The 16,655-nt window shown below is 44.3% G+C and overlaps 1 protein-coding gene across 1 annotated transcript in view; it reads left to right on the plus strand.

Moving 5' to 3' along the window:
* Window positions 1-4,785: 4,785 nt before the first annotated feature.
* LOC146563543 (uncharacterized) overlaps window positions 4,786-16,655 on the plus strand; it is a 42,541-nt gene continuing 30,671 nt past the window's right edge. The window contains exons 1-3 of the mRNA XM_085290712.1: window positions 4,786-6,894; window positions 6,969-7,150; window positions 7,371-7,529. The gene's annotated coding sequence lies outside the window, so the exon portion shown is untranslated. The remainder of the gene's footprint in view (window positions 6,895-6,968; window positions 7,151-7,370; window positions 7,530-16,655) is intronic.

Raw genomic sequence — 16,655 nt, forward strand, 5'->3', positions numbered from 1 at the left:
TGGTCGTTGACAGTCATCCCTTGCCACTGATAGAGGACATACTGTCTGAGCTGCGTGGGGCTGTCATGTTCCCCACCCTGGATCTTAAATCCGCCTACCATCAGCTGAAACTACATGAAGAGAGTAGAGGGCTCACTGCTTTCATTACACATGAAGGACTGTACCAGTACTGCAGAGTTCCCTATGGGTTGAGTTCAGCACCTGCAGTGTTCCAAAAGATGATGACACAAATCCTACGTGGCCAGAATAGGGGTGCAATGCTAATCTTGATGATGTCATCATATACAGAACTTCAGAAGCCGAACATGAGGCCAATCTGCATGCTGTGTTACACAGAATCAACAATGCAGGACTGAAACTCAATGTTGACAAATGTCAACTTCGTCAAACTACTCTGAGCTTTCTTGGTCAAAAGATCGGTCCAGAAGGTCTGCTGCCAGATGACTCTCATGTCACTGCTATCCTGCATGCTCCGCCCCCTACTGATCCTGCAAACCTGCGCTCATTTCTTGGCTTGAGTGCATGGTACAGCAAGTTTGTGCCAAATTACACGACTGAGAGCTCTTCTGCGTAAGGACTGTTCATTCCACTGGAACGAAGCAGCTCAGGTAGCGTTTGATCAAGTCAAGCGGTTAATCATGCACAGCCCTGCCCTGGTGATGTTCGACCCCAGTAAGGCAAGGCAAGGCAAATTTATTTGTATAGCACAATTCAACAACAAGGTGATTCAAAGTGCTTTACAGAGACATTAGAAACAAAAGCAAATTAAAAGCATGATTTAAAATTGATTAAAACAGTAAGCCCACCATAGTCTCGACAGATGCCTCAAACTACCGTGTAGGTGCTGTTTTGACTCAACTTCACGGTAATAATGCAGAACAGACTGTTGCATTTGCATCTCGCAGCCTGTCTGATGCAGAGAGGAAATACTCAATCGTTGAGAAGGAACCCCTAGCTTGTGTCTGGGCTGCTGAAAAATGGTGCACATGGCTCTGGGGCAGAAAATTCCTCCTACGAACAGATCACAGAGCACTTACAACACTGCTGACTACTAAAGGCAATAACAGAGCCAGTCTACGCATAGCCAGATGGTCAACTCGCCTGTTGGAGTTTGACTATGAAGTGGAATATAGAACTGGGTCATTGAACCATGTTGCTGACTATCTTTCTAGGCTCCCACTTCCCGAGACAGACATGGCATGTGCAGAGGATGTGGAGTCAGTTGCAGCCATCCTCACTGATCTGAGTGCTGTGTCTGAGGATGACTTCCAGTCAGAGTGCAAAGCCTGTCCAGTGTTCACAAAGCTCCGTGTGCAGATACAGAAAGGCTGGCCTGCAAGGAAGATGTCACTGGAACCTGACTTACAGCCACACTTCCCAATCCACCATGAACTCGCGGTCTTGAACGAGTGCATCGTCAGAGGTACACACCGATTGCTAGTGCCTGAGTCGTTGCAGAAAAAACTCGCTGATATAGCTCATGAAACTCACCAAGGCATTGTACGTACCAAACAACACCTGAGGGAATTGTACTGGTGGCCCAAAATGGATTGTCACATAGAGACACTGATAAAGAACTGTGCAACATGCAGACAGAATGACAAGTCCACTATCACCCATGATGCTCCACTTCAACCCATTCCTTTACCAGCTGCTGCTTGGGGAAAGGTGTCTGTGGACATCATAGGCCCTTTTGAAATAGCCCCTTCTGACTGTAGATTTGCCATCACATTAGTAGACTACTTTAGTAAGTGGCCTGAAGTAGCTTTTGCTTCCCGAGCTGATGCAGCTACTATCATTCAGTTCCTTTCTGTAGTTTTCTCTCGTGAAGGGAATCCAAAGACATTGATAAGTGACAATGCCTCTCAATTTCTCTCTGCTGAGTTCGCTGACTTCCTTAAAAGCAGGGGAATCCAACACCTGAGATCCTCAGTGTATTACCCAAGAGCTAATGGGGAAGTTGAGAGATTCAAAAGACTGCCTACAGACTGCCTTGATTCAAGGACAACCCTGGAAATCGTTCCTGAGAACTTACCTGATGGACTACAGAGCAAACCCTCATTCAACAACTGGAGTTTCCACTTCAGAACTGCTCCATGGACGACGAATGAGAACAAAGTTACAGGTAATGGATATGCCTGTTCCTCAGACAGAGAGGCATACCATGTGTGAAATAGTTAAGAATAAGCAAATGAAAATGCAAGAATACACTGATGCTCGCAGACACGCCAATTCATCCAACTTTCAGCCTGGTGACAAGGTACGGGTTAGGAAGCCATGGAAGGTAAAGAAAGGCGAGTTAAAGTTTTCTAAACCAAGGACTGTCATGACAAGGAAAGGACCAAACACTTATTTACTTATTTGACGGACGGACCTGGAACACCTCACACTTATCGGCTCTGTCAGAGCTGAACACAGGTACTGATTCTGACACAACAATGGACTGTCATAAACCAGGAACTGATCTAGCATCTAACTCTGAGTCTGATAGTAGGCTTAGGCCCACCAGGATGAGGAACCCACCTTGCTGGACCCAAGACTTTGTTATGGGAAGTTGAATGTCACTGAGTAATGTGAAATATGTTAAACGTGTATTAGGTGACATACATCAGAATGATGAAGTCAGGTTCACATAAGAAATCCTTGTTCAAAGGGGGAGATGTTGTGTCCACACATTATTGCATTTGTTCTGTAGATGCATTTACCAGAAGCGCTAGAGGGCACTAGTGAGTATGTTGTTCTGGTTGTGGTATTTGGAAAAAGAAGAAGAAAACAAAGAAAAATAAAGAAAGGAGTTATCTCCGGTGATCCTCTGTTCCTGCCTGTGTGTGTGTGTAATGCCTGCTGAGTGCTTCAGAGTTTTTACGTGCTTTGGGGTTTGTACGTGCTTCGGGGTTTGTACGTGCTTCGGAGTTTGTACGTGCTTCAGAGTTTGTACGTGCTTCGGAGTTTGTACGTGCTATGGAGTTTGTACGTGCTATGGAGTTTGCACGTGCTTCGGGGTTTGTATGTGCTTCGGAGTTTGTACGTGTTTTGGAGTTCGTACATGCTTTGTCTCTAGGGGCCACCGTAAATATACTTTTATTTATTCACTCCACATAAAATGTAATAAATAAATCATATAATACAAAAACCAACTGTTTACATTTCAACTTTTAACTATTTAAAATTTCAGCGTTTTCCTTTTACACAAATTTAAAGTGAAAAAACACAAAACACTGCAAACCACAACACAATTAAATATACATATGAAAAAATATGAAAACAAAAAGAAGATGCACATTCTCCCAATAAGGAGCCGGCTCGTGTCGTTCACTTCAAAGAGTCGGCTCTAAGGGGGTAGCAGCCTAAGCAGAGAAGCCCATACCTCCCTCTCCCCAGCCAGCTCCTCCAGCTTGTCCGGGGGAACACCAAGGTGTTCCCAGGCCAACGGAGAGATATAATCTCGCCAGCGTGTCCTGGGTCTGCAATGGGGACTCCTCCTAGTGGGACATTCCCAGAACACCTGCCCAGAAGGCATCCTTATCAGATGCCTGAACCACCTCAACTGACTCCTTTCGATGTGGAGGAGCAGAGGCTCTACTCTGAGTCCCTCCCGGATGGCTAAACTCCTCACCCTATCCCTAAGGGAGAGGCCAACCACCCTTCAGAGGAAGCCCATTTCTGCCGCCTGTATCCCTGATCTCATTCTTTTGGTCACTACCCAAAAGAAGGGTAGGGACATAGATCAACCGGTAAATCGAGAACTTTGCTTTTACACTCAACTCTCTCTTCACCACGACGGACCAATACAGCAACCACATCACTGCAGCCGTAACACCAATCCATCTGTCAGTCCTCCGCTCCCTTCTCCCATCACTTGTGAACAAGTCCCTAAGATACTTGAACTCCTCCACTTGGGGCAGAAACTCATCCCTGACCCGGAGTAGGCACTCCACCCTTTTCCAGCTGACGACCATGGCCTCAGATTTGGAGGTGCTGATTCTCATTCCCACTGCTACACACTCGGCTGCAAACCGTTCCAGTGTGAGCTGGAGGCCATCACCTGATGAAGCCAACAAAACCACATCATCTGCAAAAAGCAGAAATAAGATTCTGAGACCACCCAAGTGAAAGCTTTCCATAACTTGGCTACGCCTAGAAATTCTGTCCATAAAAATTACGAACAGAATCGGTGACAAAGGGCAGCCCTAGCAGAGTCCATCACTTACTGGGAACAAGTCCAACTTATTGTCGGCTATGTGGACCAAGCTCTTGCAACAGTTGTACAAGGATCGAATGGCCTGTAGCAATGGGCCAGACATCCCGTACTCCCGCAACACTTCCTACAGGACACCCGGTAGGACATGATCGAATGCATTCTCCAAGTCCACAAAACACATGTAGACTGGTTGGGCAAACTTCCATGCATCCTCAAGAATTCTTGAAAGCATAAAGAGCTGGACCAGTGTTCCATGACCAAGACGAAAACCACGTTGTTCCTCCTGTATCCAAGGTTCGACTAACGGATGGACTCTCCTAGACTTTTCCAGGGATGCTGAGGAGTGTGATCCCCCTATAGTTGGAACACCCTCTGGTCCCCCTTCTTAAAGATGGGAACCACCACACCGGTCTGCCATTCCAGATGTACCACCCCTGATCTCCATGCAACATTGCAGAGACGTGTCAACCAAGACAGCCCTACAGCTCTACAGAGCCTTCAGGAACTCATGGCAGACCTCATGGCCAATTCCAGACTGAGACAGAGTCCAGCCCCTCTCCAGGAGAATGGTTTCAGAGCCCAAGCCATGCGTTGAGGTGAGCCCAACTATATCTAGTCGGTAGATGCTGACACACAGCCTCACGCACTAACTCAGGCTTCTTCCCCAACAGAGAGGTGATGTTTCATGTCCCAATTGCTAGTCTTGATAGCTGGGGATCAGTCCGCCAGGGCCTCTGCTCCTGACCGCCGCTCAGCACACATTGCTCCTGACCCTTACGACGCTTCCTGAGGGTGGTGGGCCTCCAGGAGCATGGGCCGATGTACTTTTTTCGGGCTGTGCCCAGCCGGGCCCCATCCAGACGCTCACCCTCGGGCACCCTCTCCAGGCCTGGCTCCAGGGCGGAACCCCGATAACCCTATCCTGGACAGGGTGAACTGTACCCTTGGTCTTTTACTCATAGGGGTCTTCTGAAGGCTCTTTGTCTGGCCCGTCACCCAGGACCAATTTGCCATGGGAGACCCTATCAGGGGGCAAAAGCTCCCAGACAACATAGCCCCTGGGATCCCTGGGCCACACAAACCCCTCCACCACAATAAGGTAGCGATTCATGGACGGGAACATATCCGGAGAATAAGTGCGTTACAAAGTCTTGTTTGGTGCCAGCACTAGTGTGTCAGAATGACTAGCTAGCGCTTGGCGAAAATACAAATTGTAAAGGATTGGATTATGAGTTAACTTCATTGTTGCGTTCTCAGTGTCATTGTGTCCAGAATTGCCACATAGTATTGGCATAGTTGTTCCACACCTGCAACAATGTGATTTAGCGAGTGTCCTTGAAGGTGTAATAGTCTAGAGGCTATTAAGCTTGTCAATCATATCAGCTATCTATGACAGAGAGTCTGTAGGAGAACATGCTTGTTGTTGGATGAGAGTGTATGGGGGTGGGAGTTATGGAGTGTGTGTGTGTGTGTGTGTGTGTGTGTGTGTGTGTGTGTGTGTGTGTGTGTGTGTGTGTGTGTGTGTGTGTGTGTGGGAAAAAGGAGCGTGACTTTAAGAGGAGAGAGAGGGATTGTTTTGATTCTTCAGGGAGCGCTTTTTTCTGTTTTGGCGTTGGCTATGGCCCACAGTAGCCTGTGTTACCATTCCTAATAAACCGCCGGTAAACTGAATACCGAACGCCTCTGTCTTCTGTGGAGGGACGATACAATACAAAGTCCTCTGTATGTGGTCTGTTTAGCTAACCTTGTCACGCATTTTTAATGCAGTCAGGGCATCTCAGCTGTTTTCCCTTTAAATCATAATTTGCTTTATCAAACTTTCTTGTATGTCTTGGTAAAAATGCTGATGAAGTACAACCAGCAACAGAACTATATCAAGCTGGAGGCCTTGGAAGGACAGTTTGAATTTCTCGAATTCCACGAAAAAGGTGTTCAGTTTTATTGTAGCTTCTGATAGGGAAAAATTTTAGAAACAGATTTGTATTGTTTTAAACCTTGCCTTTAGCAAACCGTTTTGTAAATTAAGGAAACATGTATTGTATATGTATAAAAAGCAAATCATTAACTTTGAAATTTGGACTTTAGAATTTGGACTTTAGGTTCTGCAAGGGAAGAAATGTACCTATTTAATGGTTACTAAGTGGTGGCTTAATGCATTTAAAATGGACAGTCTTTACCTGTGACCTATACAAAGTGCTGCCTCAAAACCACATGAATTTTTATCTTACAGTTATTGAGAGATTTTTCGTGCCCCCTGATTCAGAAGTCATATACAGGGATGCAACAGGGACAGAAGCTGATGTGGAAATAGTCAGGGCCTTGTTGGACAAGGCAATGTTGTGCTGACTGTCAGAAGTCAGCGTGAGCTTGAAAGGCAGGTTTAATCAGTCTGTTGGTGAAGACATACTACAAGAGTATGAAACAACAGAAATGCTAACTGATGCCACAAGAGGACAAATGGTTAACATCCTGGTGGCTCACATGATTGTGAGTGGGTATATATGTGGGTATATGTGTTTCAGGGTTTCTTTTTATTTGTGCCAATTTTCTGCATGGCCGTGGCATACATTTTGATGACTAATTTAATATCTCCTCTCAGACACCTCCCCACAAAAGCAGTCAGAGAGAAGTATCCTCTTGGTATTGTGATGCTCTTCCCTTGCCTGAAGAATCCATATTTTAAGAAAGGCTATGTAAGTGTCATTTTTGCATTTCAAAATTCTGAGTTCTATGAACTGAATGTGACAATAACCTTTCTTAATTTAAGGATGCTATGATGCTGCAAGCAGCACAGGATACGTTTCTTGGCATCTGAAAACAGTTCAAAGAAAAATTTGGCGAAGATCTGCAGTGCCACAGAATAGCTCTGTAGACCTTTTTCCAGGAGGCCCAAATTTCCAAAGGACTGTTAATGTTGACAGGCAGCTTGATGGGGATGCTTGCCAAGAGGTAATATCTTTGCTCAATCATACTACAGAAATTGCCTGATTTTCTAGAAGATGAGAAAGACATTTCAAAAGCTTGTTAATGAGACAGGCAGAAGTGCTGAAATCCTCTCTATCTTCCCAAGATTCCTGTATAGTAAAGGACTAGTGAGTTTGAAATGAGATGTTTGAAATAGCTTGACATTTCAAAGTATTTGTGTTGTTTAATATCTTCTCTGCCAAAGGTGTAACAAGATTTCATTTACCTGTTTGATGACGAGACATCCTCTAGACTGTTTCAGAAATGGGACGACGAGCTAAGCAGCTCACTTCAACACTAGAGATGCATCACTTGGTGCAGTCGGCAGAAAGTCCTCCAGGAAGTGATCTTGATGACTCAACAAGTAAGTTGTTTCTTTTTCTTGTTTTGAAGCATTTGCCATAATTTCAGGTACAGCTGCTTCATTCATGATTTTTGCGATCATATGATTAATATTAGGAAATGAGAACACCTGTGAGACAGTTTTTTTCCCTTCAATGTTATTTGTTTGTTCAGTGAATCGCTGAAAGATTAATCTGATTTTTGTCATAAATATGAACAAGAGTTTTCAGTTAATCCTGTCACTCATTGTCCTCAGCCTACGACCAAGAAATGGCTTTCTTGCTGTTGCTGGTACATCTACTTCCACCATCTCCAGGGGAACAAAAGTCTCAAAAAATTTGTGCAATTAGTGCATGCGAGGCAATTGGGAGACTTGTACTCTTTCATGAGGTAATCATATTATTAAGGTGGTTAAAATAATTTATGTCACCTTTGTAGCCATATATAAATAATAACATAGTCAAAGGAGCTTGCAAAGAAAAGCGTCTGGACTTCTTTAAGTTGCTTGAAGACGTTTCACCTCTCATCCGAGAATCTTCTTCAGTTCTAAGGTCAAATGGTGGACAGTCTGGCTGCAGGTTATTCTCATGTCTAATGTTGAGTTTCCTTATCTTAAGCCTAGTCGTGCTGCAGTTTGGGGGAACATCTCCGTAATCAGCAGGGTTGGCAACCATACCACCGCGCTGTTGACCATCAGAAGAGGAAGTCTGACAGTGTCCATATCACCATAGCTAAGCATCTCATCCAATACAATGCAAACCACTCCCTTGGGGCATTTGATGAACTTTTCAAAACACATTTTGTGTTCAATATGTCTTATGATGCTACGTTGGAGAATTTTTACACATTCCTGCAGACAACAGTGTATTGTGTAACATTAATATGGGCAAAATGAGAGAGTCACCCAGATTTAAGATTTGAGAGCCAGACTGCTTAATCAGCCACTACCGCTCTCACTCAGGGAGTGAGAAGTTAAAACTATGCTGACTTGTTTAATTTATCAGAAACTGTATCCCAACAATCAGCAGTTGATTTCACATTTAAGAGTTGAACATGGTTAATATCCTAGGCCCAAATTAAAATTGTTTTGTTCTCAGCAAGGCTGTAGGTTTCAGTTCTTGACATACGCAGGTTTCCGAAAGCACCTTAACAGTGGTCATGTTTGCAATGTGTGCCTCCATTGTGGCCAAATTACAGGGGAGTGGGATTTCCAATAGTTTGGTGTCCTCAATTGTAGGATACTTGGACGAACTAACAAGTGAAATTTACTCACAAGCAAAGCATACTGCCATTTCTGCTTTACAGCATATCTGGGATAAATCAATCTTTTGACAAATTTGAAAATATTTTCACAAATCTGAATACAGAATGGAAACTAAATAAATACTTCAACCAAAATGGGGAGTTGAGCACCCAGCTGAAATAACACTGGGAGTGAGATATGACAACAGGCAAAATCCAGTATTTATGATCAAGTACTGTAAGTGATACTTTTATATATGGACCAATTTTAGAAACACTGAGGTTAGTGTGCAGAAATCCAGACATTTATGTGCTCTTAAATGAGTGTAGACCAGAACCTAGTGCTTACACTGACTTCTCTGATGGAAGTTATTTTAAAACTCACTCTTCGTTTTCAGCCAAAAGACAAGCATTACAAATTCAGCTATGCTATGATGACTTTGAAACAGCCAATCCCCTTGGCTCCAAATGTAGAATTTCCAATTTATAAGAAACTTGCCCCCCAAATTTATTTTGGTTTTGAATAGCATTCATTTGGCTTGGTGCTAGAATCGACCAGAATTCTTTGTAGAATTCTGCAGGAAAGCCATCTGGACCTGGAGCCTTATTATTGGGCATACTTATCAATGCTTCCTGGAGTTCACCTGGTGTTAGTGGTGAATCCAGTGCCATTGCTTGAGTGTCTAATAATTTTGGAAGAGTTATGTTGTCTAAAAACTGATCAATTTCTTTTTCTTTTTCTTTTTTCTTTTTTTTTTTTTTTTTTGCCTGTCCCGTTTGGCTCTTTTGCATCAGAATTGTTGTCTAAAGGCAAAGAAAGATGCCCAACGGATTTACTTTACCAAATTGACCATCCCAGCCTTGGGATGGTCCATTTGATTCACCTTTTATTGTTCATTTTATTTTCACTTACTGAATATGGGACAGACTTGACTGGGGGAAAGAAGGGGAGAAAGAAAGAGGGAAAGAGAAACAGCTGAGAAGAGGGACGGGGGAGAAGGGCAAAAGACAAAAACCAACAGAATGAGCAGGAAAAAAAATAAGAAAAAAAATGCATATATCAATCACCTGGGTCACCTGCTGAGAAAGAAAAAAGAAAACAAGCAGAAGAGAACAAGAGTAATAGAATAAACAACATCACAATGATATATGGGAATATGACAGTAAATACTAAATATTAAACATTATTGTGCAGCACATAAGATCGACAGAACACAGTGTGCTTTGAGGTAGGAGCCAAAAAGGGTGTAGTTTGTGGGTGTGATCACCCGTGTGTACACCTGTGAGCATGGACGCGCTTGTTTTTTGTTTTTTAAAAGGTTCCTTCATGTAATGATCTGCTAGAGGGTGTGGGGGGGCCACAGCCCCGTCCTCCAGGGCATGAAGCAGGTATGGAGGAGATCAAAACTCCAGACATCCAGAGGCCCCCAGAACACAAGAGACCAAGGAAGACCAACAGAGGGGCAGCCGCGCCACTGTCCCAGAAAGAGCTGAGGAGAGTCCCAGATAAGTGCTCACTCAGCAGCCGCGGAGCAGAAGCCAGGGGGAGTTGCAGTGACGCGCCCGTGAGCTCCGCCGGCAGCCAGCCGTGCCTAAGTGACCGAGCCCCAGGCCGAGAGGCCGGTGGCACCCCACCTCCGAAGTGGCCCGAGCAAGCCCCAGGCTCCAGGCCCCGATAAGCGGCCGCCAAGGAGTGAGCCGGTGTGTACCTGGACGCCCATCCCCGGACACAAAGAACCACCAACACACCAATGTCTGAGGGAGTCCGCCACTGGCAGGGGAAGTGGTGGTAGGGGGAGATAGGCCTCCAAACCTTGGAGGGCCTAAGATGTCCCCAGAGAGGTGGCGCCTGACACCCAACCTGACATATAGACACAGAAATACAGGCACACACATATACAAACATCCATTCCCACCCTCATGCTCTCATATGCACTTACTCCACACTCAACCAACGTGGAGACAGACATAAAGAGACGCTGTACACACGATCACACTCCCCAAGCGTACTCTACGAACCGGGTCTAGGTACCCTTGCCCCTGGAGGGGGGAACTGCACCCAGACCCAGGTGGTGTTACCCTTTTCCCTGCGGTGGGGGGAGGCAGACCGCCCCGACTCCGCAGCAGCAGGGAGGCCCCACACTCCAGACCGCAGTCCAGATCAATTTCTTTTTTAGATGGGTTTATTTGTGGTGAATACAACGTTTTATAGAAATCCCTGAAAATGTTGTTTATTTGTATGGGTTCATATATTGTGTTCCCAGATGAATCTTGAACAGCACATATAGTTGTTTTTTCTTTATTTATTTTTAGCTGGTTTGCTAGAAATTGACCGGATTTATTACCATGTTCATAATTTTGTAAGCGTAGTCTTTGTACTAAGAATTTAGTTTTTTTATCAATTATCTCATTTAATTCTAGTTTTGTTTTGCGTATTTTGTTCAATGTTTCCTGATCTTGGTGGGACGCGTAGGCTTCTTCTAGTGATTTGATGTTTTTTTCTAATTCCTGAATATTTTTGTTTTCTTTTTTCTTTTTATGTGATGAGAAAGAAATTATTTTACCTCTCATCACAGCTTTCCCTGCTTCCCATAGAACAGAAGCTGATGTTTCGGGAGTGTCATTATAGTCTAAATATGAAGTCCACTCTTTTTTAAAATATTTAATAAAGTCTTCATCTTTAAGTAGTGATATATTAAATCTCCAGTTTTTTCTTGGCGTAGTATTATTCTTGTGCATTAGTGTTAAAGATACAGGACCATGATCGCTGACAGCTATAGGGTGAATCTCAGTGTCTGAAATGTCGTTCAGCAGTGAGCTGCTGACCAAAAAATAATCCAGACGAGAGTAGGAGTGATGAACATGTGAGAAAAAAGTATATTCCTTACTGGTGGGGTGAAGGGAGCGCCATGCATCGCAAAGACCAAAGTCGCTCATATACTGTTTGATTATATTTATGGACTGCCAATTACGCTGAGTTCCCGCTGTATTGAGCCTATCCATGTCTTCATTTAGTCCAAGGTTGAGGTCGCCTCCAAGAACAAGTGTGCCATCTAAGTGTTCAGAGAGTGCACTGAAAAAACCGTGAAAGAATGAGGGATCATCAACATTTGGACCATATACACTTGCAATACATAGCTTTTTTATCAAGTATAGATAGTTTAATAATTAAGAATCTGCCCTCTGGATCTATAACTGTATCGAGTACCATGAAATTAATATTTTTATGTATTAAAATTGCTACTCCCCTTTGTCTAGAATTATAACAAGCTGAGAACACATTGGGAAACTCAGGTGTTTTAAGTTCATTCGAACCTCTAAGAGGTCTGTGGGTCTCTTGTAATAGGACAACATCTGCCTGTAGTTTTTTGAGTTGGTTAAATATTTTTAACCTCTTTTCTCTGGAGCCAGCTCCATTTATATTCCATGTAATAAGATAAGATAAGATAAGAAAAGATAACCTTTATTAGTCCCACACGTGGGAAATTTGTTTTGTCACAGCAGGAAGTGGACAGTGCAAAAGTTATGACGCAAAAATTAGAATACAATAAGAATAAATACAGTACACAGCTGTACAGAATAGAATAAAATAATATACTATATACAGTAGAATAAAATAGAATAAAAATATACAATAAGATAAAAATAGAATACGAATGCTATATACAACTGAGTAAAAATACAACGATGCCAGAAAAGATTATTGCACTTAGTGTTATTGCACATGTGTGGATGTGTGTGTTTGTTCAGTTAAAGTCTTTGTTGTGGAGTCTGACAGCAGTGGGGAGGAAAGACCTGCGAAATCTCTCCGTCCCACACCGTGGGTGCCGCAGTCTCCCACTGAAGGAGCTGCTCAGTGCTGTCACAGTCTGCTGCATGGGGTGGGAGACGTTGTCCAACAGGGATGACAGCTTAGCCGCCATTCTCCTGTCACTCACCACCTCCACTGGGTCCAGAGGGCATCCTAGAACAGAGCTGGCCCTTCGGATCACCCTGTTCAGTCTCTTCCTGTCCCCAGCAGAGATGCTGCCGCCCCAGCAGACCACACCATAAAAGATAGCAGAAGCCACCACAGAGTCATAGAAGGTCTTCAGGAGTGGGCCCTCCACCCCAAACGACCTGAGTCTCCGCAGCAGGTACAACCTGCTCTGCCCTTTCCTGTAGAGGGCGTCTGAGTTATGAGTCCAGTCCAGTCTGATGAACACCAAGGTACCTGTAGCTGTCCACAGCCTCAATGTCCATACCCTGGATGTTCAGTGGTTGCAGTGGAGAATGCTTGTGCCTGCGGAAGTCTACCACCAGCTCCTTGGTTTTACTGGCGTTGATCTGGAGGTAGTTCAGCTGGCACCAGTCCACAAAGTCTTGAGTCAGTCCTCTGTACTCTTTGTCGTCCCCATCAGTGATGAGGCCGACTATTGCAGAGTCATCAGAGAACTTCTGCAGGAAGCACTGGGTGGAATTGTGGGAGAAGTCTGCAGTGTAGATGGTGAAGAGGAACGGAGCCAGAACCGTTCCCTGTGGGGCCCCCGTACTGCAGACGACCCTGTCCGACACACAGCCCTGAGTCCTCACATACTGTGGTCGGTCGGTGAGGTAGTCCAAAATCCAGGTAGTGAGGTGATGGTCCACTCCAGAGTTCTCCAGCTTGTCCTTCAGAACCGAGGGAAGAATAGTGTTGAAGGCACTGGAGAAATCAAAGAACATGATTCTCACAGTGCTTCCAGCGGTCTCCAGGTGAGCGAGGGAACGATGTAGGAGGTGAATGACGGCATCATCCGCTCCAATGCCAGGCTGGTAGGCAAACTGAAGTGGGTCCAGTGATGAGCTTGTTAGGCGCCGAAGCTGAGCCAGGACCAACCGCTCCAGGGTCTTCATCAGGTGGGATGTCAGAGCCACCGGCCTGTAGCTGTTGAGGTCCTTGGGGCGTGAAGTCTTTGGCACTGGTACAACACAGGAGGTTTTCCAGAGCTGTGGGACTCTTCCCAACCTCAGGCTCAGGTTGAAGAGGTGCTCCATCACCCCACACAGTTGGTCCGCGCAGGACCTGACGACCCTCGAGCTGATGCCATCTGGGCCCGCTGCCTTCTTGCCATTAATCCTCCTCAGTTCCCTCCTAACCTGGGTGGTTGAGAGAGACAGGCTGGAGCCTTGTGTTGAGTGTGTATTGGATGCTGTTGTTGGGGGTGGGGAGGAGTGAGCAGGGTGAATAGAGGAGGTGTGAAGTGTCTGAGGTGTCAGAGGTGGAACAGCAGCAGTGGGGGTGGGTGAGTCTGCAGCCGATGTTGTAGACTGTCTCATGGTTTAATCAAATCTGTTGAAGAAATGATTCAGTTCATTTGCCCATGAACCTCAGTGTACCCATAGATGTTTGTGTATAACTAGGGATGTATGCTGTATGCGTCGCTTAGACAGGTGGAGAGAATACGTCACTTGTTCATAAATAATAAAGGAGAGAGAGAAAAAATGTGTGGCGAGATGCTCCCTGAGTCTGACTTTGTATATGCATAGTTACTAATATGAGTAGGCTTGGCTTAAGTGTGTGTATCCTAAACGACTGTGTGCGCTGTCTGACTGAAGTAAATGTGCTGCCGTTGAGCGCATGGTGCGTATGTGTCGAAATAAAGGATGTTTGTGGATGAGTGTTGAAGCAGGTGATCGAGGCAGCGAAAGGAATAAAGAAAGAAACCAAGGACAGGGGTTCTTGATAACAGGTTGCACGACTGCATGTTTAAAGACAGTCGGAACATAGCCAGATGACAGTGATGAGTTCATTAAAAATAAGATACAGGACCCGATTGTATTCAATGCATCCTTAATGATACGAGAAGGAATAATGTCATGCAGAGAATTTGACCTTCTCAGGTTATTAATTATTTCCTTTAAAGTCGAGAATGACACAGGTTCAAACTGTTGAAAAACCATTGAACATTCCGAAACTGGGGCTTGATTTACTACCGGAGAATGTGGGGCCCTTAACACTGAGATTTTATCTATAAAATAATTTAGAAATTTTTCGCAGAGGGCCGGGGAGGCACCCATCGAAACATCAGAGCAGGGATTAACCACTGAGTTAAAGATTTTTAACAGAACTCGAGGATTGTGACTATTAGTCGCAATAATGTTTGACAAAAAATAAGTTTTTGCCATTTTGGCAGCCTTCTGAAATTTAGACTGACTCATATGCAGGATGTCAAGGGACACCTGAAGTTGATCTTTTTTCCATCTCCTCTCAGCTTGACGACATTCACGTCTAAGAGCGAGGGTGGATTCATTTAGCCAAAGTTGGCGAGAGGTTTTACGGCTTTTAGTTTTTACTGGAGCCACAGTGTCCAAAATAGAAGAACATGTAGAAATAAAAGAGTTGACTACGCCATCAACCGAGAGAAGTGCATTACTGATGTCATCGTAACAGAAAGAGTTAGCAAAGGCCGCAGAGAAAAGGGCAACAGCCTCAGAATTAATCAGACGCGATAGGCTCAGTGGACCCTCAGAGTTCAGTTCAATATTGCATAACTGAACATCAAACATAACTGGGAAATGGTCCGAAATCCCAGCATCATTAATGTCTGTGATGCAAATATCCAGTCCATACGACAATACCAAGTCCAGCATATGCCCTTTAGTGTGGGTTGATTTTCTCACCCACTGAGTGATATTAAAAGAGTCAATAGGGAAAGAAAGTCCTTAGCCAATAGGTCCTCCTCACAGCATATATGAATGTTAAAATCACCACAAATAAGAACACGATCATAATTTAAAAAGATAAATCCTAAAAGATCAGCAAATTCACGGATAAAATCCTTGTTGCGCTTCGGAGGTCGATACACCACCGCACAGAGGGTCCGGGGGGAACCGGACAGCTCCAGTAGTTGTACTTCGAAGCTGGAATGCGAGGCAGGAGGCAGTTGCCGCACTCGAAATTTACTTCTAAAAACCAAGGCTAGCCCTCCACCCCTGCCCGCGGTCCTAGGAGAGTTAAAAAAAGCACAATCCAGTGGAAGAAGTTCCAAAAGGGATGTAGAGGCTAAGCCTACGCTTGAAGCCACTGAGGTGGTCGTTAACGGGGGTGACGCGATGTCACTGGTATGCATGAATTAAGTTCACAGTCCAATAACTCCAGCAGTATGTATCTTGTCCTTTTTGGTCTTTATTCTGTATCGACTTAGCATAACAGCGCAACGGTCACAAACTGTTTGCCTTCTCAATGACACACCTGACGCCGATTACGTGCGTCTACCTTAAATACCTTTACATTACATAATCAAAACAGAAAAAGGTGACCTCTAGTGACCACATAAGGTATTAACCCAAGAATGGCTCCTACACCCCGGCCCCTAATTGAAATGGCTATCAGACATGGCAATTCTAATCACAAAGAAAATAAGGAGCCACTAATACAGTCTACTTTAGACCTATACATTCACATAAATAAACATAAGTAACACACTTTTAGATTACAGTCTCATGTAACAAGCAAAGTTTAGTTACAGGTCTTTCCAGAATATTAGTCTTTGTTTTTAAACGTGCAGATCGCACAAGTCCTTTTTTGTCACGAATGGCTTCCAGAACTCTTCCAAGTGGCCAGGAACCACACGGTGCAGAAGAATCCATTATAATGACTATATCTCCAGGTTTTAGATTCTTCTTCTTTTGGTTCCATTTTTGTCTCTCCTGTAACAAAGGCAGGTATTCGCGTATCCATCGTTTCCAAAAAAGATCTGAGATGTACTGAGCCTGTTTCCATCTTCTCTTCAGATACATATCCTGAGGGTCAAATAGTCCGGGTGGTAAAGATGGTTTTCCTTTCATCAGGAGGATGTGATTTGGTGTAAGTGGCTCTAGGTCTTTTGGATCATCAGAAAGCTTTGTGATGGGTCTGTCATTTAAAATTGCTTCAATTTCACAT

Source organism: Mchenga conophoros, linkage group LG11 (assembly GCF_057382185.1).
Source record: "Mchenga conophoros isolate Kocher_MC1m ecotype Shallow Benthic linkage group LG11, M_conophoros_male_GT1.1, whole genome shotgun sequence".
In the NCBI taxonomy this organism is placed as follows: Eukaryota; Metazoa; Chordata; class Actinopteri; order Cichliformes; family Cichlidae; genus Mchenga; species Mchenga conophoros.